This window comes from Hevea brasiliensis, chromosome 14 (assembly GCF_030052815.1).
Source record: "Hevea brasiliensis isolate MT/VB/25A 57/8 chromosome 14, ASM3005281v1, whole genome shotgun sequence".
Classification (NCBI taxonomy): domain Eukaryota; kingdom Viridiplantae; phylum Streptophyta; class Magnoliopsida; order Malpighiales; family Euphorbiaceae; genus Hevea; species Hevea brasiliensis.
The window spans coordinates 77334543-77343845 of NC_079506.1; positions in this window are offsets into that span (position 1 = coordinate 77334543).

Sequence of the window (9303 nt, forward strand, 5' to 3'; positions counted from 1 at the left end):
AATTCTAACCTAATTTATGCTCTTAATATGAAATTTAAAGAGAAAGGAGGAGAGAATGGCACTAACCTCTATTTGAGCTAAACCCAAGCTTGCAAAACTTCTTAATTTCTCATTCTTTTTGCTGTCTAGAGGTCGTTCAAGGTGTAAGGAGCAGATTTTGTGAAGCAAGCTTGTGGTTTTATGGTATTTTTACAAGAGATTTCTAGTGAGAAGGAAGAACTAAAATGGAGGTATGAGAGAGGAGTGGTTCGGCTAGTTTGGGAAGATGTGCAAATTTCTTTTCAATTTTTCCTTATTTATCTCTTTTTAAATTGGTTTATAATGGCTTGTTGCAAGGTGATTGGTGGAGAGCTTTTTAATTGCATCACGCTTACTCAAGCATGATGTAATAATTAAACTTTTCTTTCATTTTTCTTTTTCTTTCATTTCTATTCATTTTTAATTAAATTTTTAGTAATATTTATTCACATTTTATGTCATATAATTTATTTACTTAATTGGATAAGTTGGTCAAAAATCATCTCTGAATGTGAAATGACCAAAATGCCCTCCGTTTAGCTTATTGAGCTAAAATTGTCTGTACCGATTTAAAAAATTCTCTGAGCATTTCATTGGCATTCTATTGCCATCAAAACCTCAATAACTCTTCTCTGGAGTCCCAAAAATTATTTCACAGGGTTTCCTCATGGGTCTAGGGTCGCTAACTATCTTCACAATAGTTTCCCATTAGGTCACCCATCGCTGGAGCTACGGCTCATTTAACTTTGTTGTATTTTATTTCTAAAATTTTTTCTTAATTTTTCTTATTATTATTTGAGTTATTTATGACTCTCACTCTAGTTTAAATATAGTTATAGACATTCTGACTGTCCGGATAGACATTAGTCACTGAAACAATAGAATGTACGAACTATCTAAAGTGAGGGCTTTACACTGTCCCTCATAAAAAATTATATGTTAAAGCAATGATTTTATGTAGATAATCTTTCATGAAATGACAAACTATACACAAGCCATTGTTCTAGCCAATCTCAAAAATAGAAAGAAAGGAGAAGAATCATGGTTGCCCAAACTTTCGGTAGACATTGACTAATCGAGTATGAATGAGAAGGTTATATTTCCCTATATGATCATATGCATGTGTAAACAATCAAAGAAGGTTGAGCCCCATACTTTTATAGTTGGAGAAGGTAGTTAGCTTGCTATATTGTATATTACTTATTATGTTTTTAATAAAATTTTATGAGGTATTCTTTTGCATATTGTTATACTTGATTTTTATCTATTCATAAAATACAAGCTCATTATAATGAGTAGGCTTATTACTGGCTTTGGTAGCATTAAGCTTATGAAGTTCTAGTGTCAGCCAGAGAAAAAATGATTATGACAATAATGGCGTCAGCACCAATCAACAGTTGACTGACGTGGGTAATAGGAAAGACCCTAAAATAACATATGATTAGCGTTATAACAAATTAAACTATTTGCAAGCTATTTGAGGTTTGTCTGGACAAAAGCTTAACTCGGTTCAGCTTATTTAACTAATGAGCCAAGCTCGAGTTTCGTTCTATTCGGCTCATTAAGACTCATATGTCAGCTCGTTAAACTAAATAGGCTCATAGATTGGCACATTTATAAAAATAGTTATATTAATTGTTATATTTTATGATATTATAAATATTTATTATTTTATTTATAAATGTTCTAAAAATAATATATTATTTAAAATTATGATATAATTAATATATAAAATGTATTTATTATGTATAGTTAGTATTTTAATTTAATTTCTTACAAAGATTAAGTTATTTTTTTTATATGAAAGCTAAACAAAATTATATAGTTTAAACTTCATAACCATAAATCTAAGACTCACTTTGTAAATGAGTCGAGCTACTTGCAAACTGCTCAAGACTTAGTTCGATAAAAAGCTTGTCTTGGCTCTACTCATTTAGAGCTCGTTTTTTAAACGAGCCAAGCTTGAGCTCATAGATATTCAGCTCAAGCTCAACACGAGTTTAATTCGAACTCATCTCGAGTTTGAAAAAATTTTGATGAACCAAGCCTGAGCTCTTCAAACCTCAGCTTGGCTCACCTCGTTTAAACCTCTACATATTGTTCATCAAAATGCAATCATTTAAAGGAAATGACCGTATTTTCAGCTACTAAATAATTTGTTTAAATTTTCCATTTTCTATGTATTTTCTTCGAAGCTAAAAACTTACCATAGCTTAGAAAATACAAAATGCACTAAAATCTCCAATTTTATTTGGTAATTTTGAAAAGATTTTGTAATACACACACATATATATTCTAAGCCTAGCTTAGTCTAGTGGGCAGGCATATATCTCACCTGGTAAATCAAGATTCTAGTCCCCACTCCCTAAATCTCTGTGTGTGTGTGATTATGAATTGTATTTTCCATGAAACAGATCTATTTTGCCATTAAAGTAAGCAACTAGTGATCTTGTTTTCTTGCACTTGGCGAGCCTTTCCTTGTTTGATCATGTGGTCTTGCAGCGATTTCTAGCTCTGGTCTTCGCTTTTAATATCTGGCATCTTCTCTTTTCTTGCTTCAATATAGTGACTTTCTACTAGCGTTATTCAAAGACAACTTTTTTTTCCTCAAGTTTTCAACTAGGTTTTATTTGATTTAGGGAAATTTGATTCTTGAAGATGTTTTTTTTTTTAATTTTTTTTTTATTTTTTTTATTTTAATGTGGTCTTCTCAATTACTACAAATTATATTCTCTGAGTTCTTATCAAGAGTTTTTCCTCTCCAAGTTTCAACTGGCATTATGCACACCTATTATTTATAAAATGTCTCAACCTATATTGGTGATCTTTTTTCTCTACAACTATTTCTTCATTGTGGGTTCCTACTCTATTGTACTTCAGCAGTGAAAGTGGTGTCTTGGAACTGTCAAGGATTGTTAGATCCTTTGACACTCAATAATCTTAAAGAAATCAATCAAGAACAACAGGTTAATCTACTATTTTTAATGGAAATCAAAATTCTTCTCTAGCGGTGAAATGAAAATTGAACAAAATTGGCTTCCTCAATGTTCATTGTGTGGATCCCCAAAGCCTAACAGGTGGTTTATGTCTTGCTTGGACTGATGATACTTAGGTAACAGTGGTTTGTATTGACTATTTTTTTATACGTTACCGCACTTTTTATCCACGTCTGAATCATGAATGGGACCTTATCCTAATTTATGCTAGCTGTGATGATGAGACTCATCGATCCCAATTTGAATTATTATTAAATTATAAGCTTGCTTTTAACAAAAATTGTTTTCAAATGGGAGGCTTTAATTGTGTCTTATTTGTGTAAGAAAAAAAATTGAGGGTAATTATTCTTCGCAATATAAGATGATAGTGTTTCGCCAATTCATTGATGATTGGGTTTTGCTTGATCTTGGTTTTTCTGGTTCTATTTCCACTTGGACAATTGACGAGATGGGATTACTAACATCCAATAATGAATTGATCGTTTCTTGGTATCTCCTTGGATTTTTTGTTTTCCTATAGCTATAGTTCATCTTGATGGCCAAGAGTCTGACCATAGACTTACTATCATGACATGTATTCACTCTCCAATCAAACTTAAAAAAACAATTTTGTTTTGACAATAGATGGCAGCTTAAACATATTATTGTAGATGCTTGGGGTCAATATACTAAAAGATCCCATTTTGCAAAAGCATTTTCCAAGATTAAAAATTGTTGAGCAACTCTATCCTAATAGAACAAAAGGAATCCTCGTAACGCCAATAGTCGAATTTCTTCTTTATAAAAAGAATTAAAGAATGTTAAAAGTTCTTAGGATCAAGATTTAATGGCCATTAGGTAACTAGAACAGGAACTATCTATGGAACTCAAACAAGAAGCTTTTGGGGCACAAAAGTCTCGACAATCTTGGTTAAAGTTGGGGGATCACAACACCTCTTATTTTCATGCACAGGTGATACAAGGAAGGAGAAGGAATTCTATTTTTCACATCAAGGATTCTCCAGGTGTTTGGAATCTGCCAAGCCAAGGTAACTTCTATTGTCATGGATTGTTTCCACCGGATATACACTACTCTTAATCCTCCAATTGATGCTTCCACCTTGACTACCTTTCAACCACACAGTACTCAAGCTATGAATAACACCTTAATTGTTAATGTAACTAATGAAGAGATTCGTATAGCTGTGTTTTCTATAAATCCTACCAAGGCTCTTGGGATTGATGGGTTTACCTCTCTTTTTATGAAAAATATTAGGATGCACTTCAGTATGATCTTTGTGCTGCAGTTCAAGAATTCTTTCATACAGGGAAATTGTTGAGAGGTTTTAACACTACAGTGATCTCACTTTTTCCTAGAACTCAAAGTGTTTAATCTATGAAGGATCTTCGGGCTATAGGGTTATGTACTGTTTTTCACAAAATCATCTCTATTGTAAAAATCACACCCACACAAAATAAAGAACACAAAAATTTAATGTGGTTTAGTGTAAGCCTACTCTACCAAACAAATTCACTATCAAGAAAAAAATAATTACAACCACTAATTATTTTTCTCACCCTCAAAATCACTCAAACAAAACTCACAGAATTCAATACACCTCTCAACTTTGTAAGCTCTCTATAATATATCTCATATAATGGCCAACCAACTATTTATATATATAGGCCATTAAAATTTAGTTCTTTTAGAACTTTAATTATTAAACTTTATAATTTAAATCCTACTAAATTTCCTAAATTAATTATACTTCCTAATTTCAATTGGACTTGGACTCTAGCAATTTTCATCTCTAAGTCAAATGGAATTAGTTTTCACAATTTCTGCAAAAGTCAATTTTCTCTTGGATACTTCCTTACACTGTTGATTGTTGATGTTGCCTCTTACTTCCACTTGCATTCTTTCAATTAATGTGCTTCCGTCTAATTTGTAGAGATTCTTCGTACCAATCTTCTCACCCTTCATGATCACAAGAGCACCTCAGCTAACTTTTTTGACTCCACTATGAATTGAATGCCCATAACCCAAAGAATCCAACTTACAGAAGGAAATTAAATTCCTTTCAAATTTTCGAACATACCTCACTTCATCGAATACTTTTACTTGATCTTCATGCAATTTGATCTTCACTCTTGCAACACCTTTAACTTCCATCTTATTCCCATTGGCTAGCTTCACTTTTTCTCCTTTCTTTTCTTCAATCACATCAAACTACTCCTTCTTTGAGCAAATATGGAATGGGCAAATAGAATCTATTAACCACTCATCTTTTGATGGATCTTTTGCCTTTTCCTTATCATCATCCACATTTAAACATTCACTGTCAACACCATTATCAATTGCAATTATAGTAGTTCCTTTTTTTTCATGTGATTCTTCTTAAATTGTTTAAACTCTGCAATATCTTTCTTCATCTTCATACAATGGTATTGAATGTGATCCTTCTCATGACAGTAGCAACTTTCTCTATCTTCATGATCTATTTGTGGTCTCAAGCTCAATCTACTATTCTTTTTTCAATTATTCCCATGGGAATTGTTTCTACCATGACTAAAACCAGCAACAAAAGCTCCAGCTTCATTGCTACTACCTGTCTTCTTGAACTTTTCATCATCCATGATAACTACGGTAACCACCACCACCTTCAAAGTCTTCTTTCCAACTGTTAGGGCTGTCACCAAGCTTTTATAAGATTGTGGAAGAGATGTTAAAAGCAAGAGGGTTTTATCTTCATCATCTACCTTTACACTAACACTAGTAAATTGGGTAATTAATTTATTAAAAATATTGAGGTGATCCCTCACATCAGTGCCTTCATCCATTATCAGTTGGTACAACTCCTTCTTCGAGTATAAGTAATTTGTGAGTGACTTTAACATGTATAGGCTCTTAATTTCTTTCACAAAATAACGGGCGAAGTCTCCTCCAAAACATTATACTTCACATCAGGGGGCTAATGTTAATCTAATAATATTCACCACCCTTTATTGAAGCTCCTCCCAATCATCATCTTTCATAGTCGCTAATTGCTTCTTCAATGCTTTAATTAATTCTTGTTGTACAAGGACATCCTTCACAATACTTTGCCACAAATTGAAATTATTTTTCCTATCAAATAGCTCTACCTCAAATTTTGTGTTTGCCATTTTTGGCATCTTGAATCACAACTCTGACATGACTTATTGTAAAAGTCACAACCACACAAAATAAAGAATATAAAAATTTAATGTGGTTCAATATAAGCCTACTCCACTAAATAAATTCACTATCAAGGAAAAAAATAATTACAACCAGTAATTATTTTTCTCACCCTCAAAATCACTCAAACAAAACTCACAGAATTCAAAATATCTCTCCTCTTTGTGAGCTCTCTACAATACATCCCATCTAATGGACAATTATATATTTATATATATATATATATATATATATATATATATATATATATATATATATATATATATATATATATATATATATATATGCCACTAAAATCTAGTCTTTTTAGGACTCTAATTATTAAACTTCATAATTTAAATTCTATTAAACTTCCTAAACTAATTATACTTCTTAAACTAATTAACTACCTAATTCCAATTAGACTTTGACTCTAACAATCTCCAAAATCCTTGTTCATAAGCTTCAAACTTTTATGGATGACATTATAGGAGAATAGTAGAATGCATTTACTACAGGTTGTATGATTTCTGATAATATTTTCATATGCCATGAAATGATGCATGCTTTCTCAAGAAGACGAAGGAGTTCTAACTTTGGTATGGTAGTTAAATTTGATATTAGCAAGGCTTATAAATGTGTGGAGTGGCCTTATCTTCATCATATGCTTTCCAAATTGGGTTTTCATGCCAAATGGATAGCTTGGATCATGGAATATGTGACATCAGTGTCTTATACTCTTCAGATCAATGAGTTCCAGATAAATTTTATTCGGCCTATTAGAGGTATTAGACAAGGGAATCCTTTTTCACCTTACCTATTATTATTATGTGCAAAGGGGCTTTCCCATATGATTAAGGAAGCAGGTATTGGAGGCCAATCTATTTCTGTACATGGTCCAACTATCACTCATCTTCTTTTTGTAGATGATTCCATCATTTTTCCTAGGCATTAGCTCATGATGCTTTATTATTGGATGCCACTCTTAAGTGGTATGTGGAAGTAAGTGGCTAAGTCATTAATCTTGATAAGTTTGCCTTGATCTTTAGCAAGAAAACTACTGCTAATGTGAAATCCACCATAGCTTCTATTTTCCATATTCATAATTTATCAGCGCAAGATAAATTCCTGGGATTTCCCTCTCATATTCCTAGATCCAAAAAGCAAATGTTTGCTTTAATTGAAGAAAGAATTCAAAACAAGATTATTGGCTGGAAAGAGAAATTGTTATCTTAAGGTGGTAAGGAAATCCTTATCAAAGTGGTAACTTAAGTTATCCCTGTTTATGCTATGGGATGTTTGAGGCTTCCTACTACCTTATGTTAAGATATCAATAGAATGGTAGCCAACTTTTAGTTGGGTTAGAAAGAAAATTAAAAAAAAAAAAAAAAAAAAAGAAGAAGAAGAAACTTCAATGGGTCTCATGGAAGCAAATGTGTAATTCTAAAGGAACGGAGGATTGGGGTTCAAAGATTCGCAATACTTTAACCAAGCTCTCTTAGTAAAACAAGATTGGAGATTAATCTCTAAATCTCGTTCTTTATTGGCGAAAGTCTTTAAAGGTAAATACTTTTCTTTTACTTCCTCCATGAATGCTACTTTCAATGCTAAATTTCTTTTGGCTTGCAAAGTATTCTATGGGGTAGATTTGCAAATGTGTAATTCTAAAAGGAAAGGAGGATTGGGGTTCAAAGATTTGCAACACTTTAATGAAGCTCTCTTAGAAAAACAAGGTTGGAGATTAATCTCTAAACCTTATTCTTTATTTGCGAGAGTCCTTAAAGGCAAATACTTTTCTTTTACTTCCTTCATGAATACTTTATGTACTAATAGTTCTTTTGGCATGCAAAGTACTATGTGTGGTAAAGACATCCTCCAAAAGGGCGCTAAAAAAAGAAATGGTGATGGTAGAATCTATGCTATGTAAGCATGAGTGTTAGGTTCCAAAATCTTTCACTTTACAACCACAAATTAAATTCCCTAATAACCCTTTAATCAATTGGGTTTTGGATTTTATGCACCCTACACAATGCTTTTGGAAATTTCAAACTTTGAATGAGAAATTCCAACCAAATGAAGTGGAAAATATCCTCTCTATCCCTATTACCTTATTTAGAGGGGAAGATCAATTATTTTTGGCATTATAGTAGGGAAGGTAATTGTTATTTTTTATGGCTTGAATTTTGGATATATTTTTTCATGGACCCGAATTGTGACCCTACCTGAAAATTTCGCATTGCGACTCGATTGGGATAAAAAGTGAGATCTATGGTGGTATTGGCCTAGGCCCGAAGCCCACCACTAATTTCCTTGGGGGTGCAGGGGCAACGCCCCTGCAGTATGGACCAGTATAAATATTGTGTATTCTACCCTTTGTGGGAGAGTTATGAGATATTCGGAAAATACACTGGGGTTAGGGTTTGAGAGTTCTGATTGATTGTATCTTGCTCTTTTCATTATAGTGGAACTTTTTTCTCCTGTCTTGCCCGTAGACGTAGACCTTATGATTGAACCACGTTAAATCCTGTGTTATTCTTTTTTTTCTTTTCAATACTGTGTGATTGTGCGATTTGTGTGTGTGCCTTAGATTTGTGTGCTTGTTATAACAAACTGGTATTAGAGTTTTGTGCACAAAACCTAGGGTTTACTGATGGCGTCGTCTTCAACGAAGTATGAGATGGAGAAGTTTGATGGTGGATCAAGTTTCAGTCTGTGGAAGATTAAAATTAAATCTTCCTTGATCCTACAAGGTCTATGGAAGGCAATCGAGGATAACTATCTAGAAGGTATGAAAGACGCAGAAAAGGCTGATCTAAAGGAGAGAGCCTTGAGTGTGATTTTCATGAGCGTAACTGATAATGTCCTATGCAAGATTGCTGGTGAAAGCTCAGCATCTGCTGCATGGAAGAAATTAGAGGAGTTGTACTCTGCCAACCATCTATATCTTATAATATCCTACATGAGCATAACTGATAATGACCAACCGCCTGTATCTAAAGAAAAGGCTTTACAATCTGAAAATAAGCGAAGGTACGCCCATTAAAGAACATCTGGATGAATTCAATTCAATCATTATGGACCTGAAGAATATTGATATTGAGATTGATAGTGAGA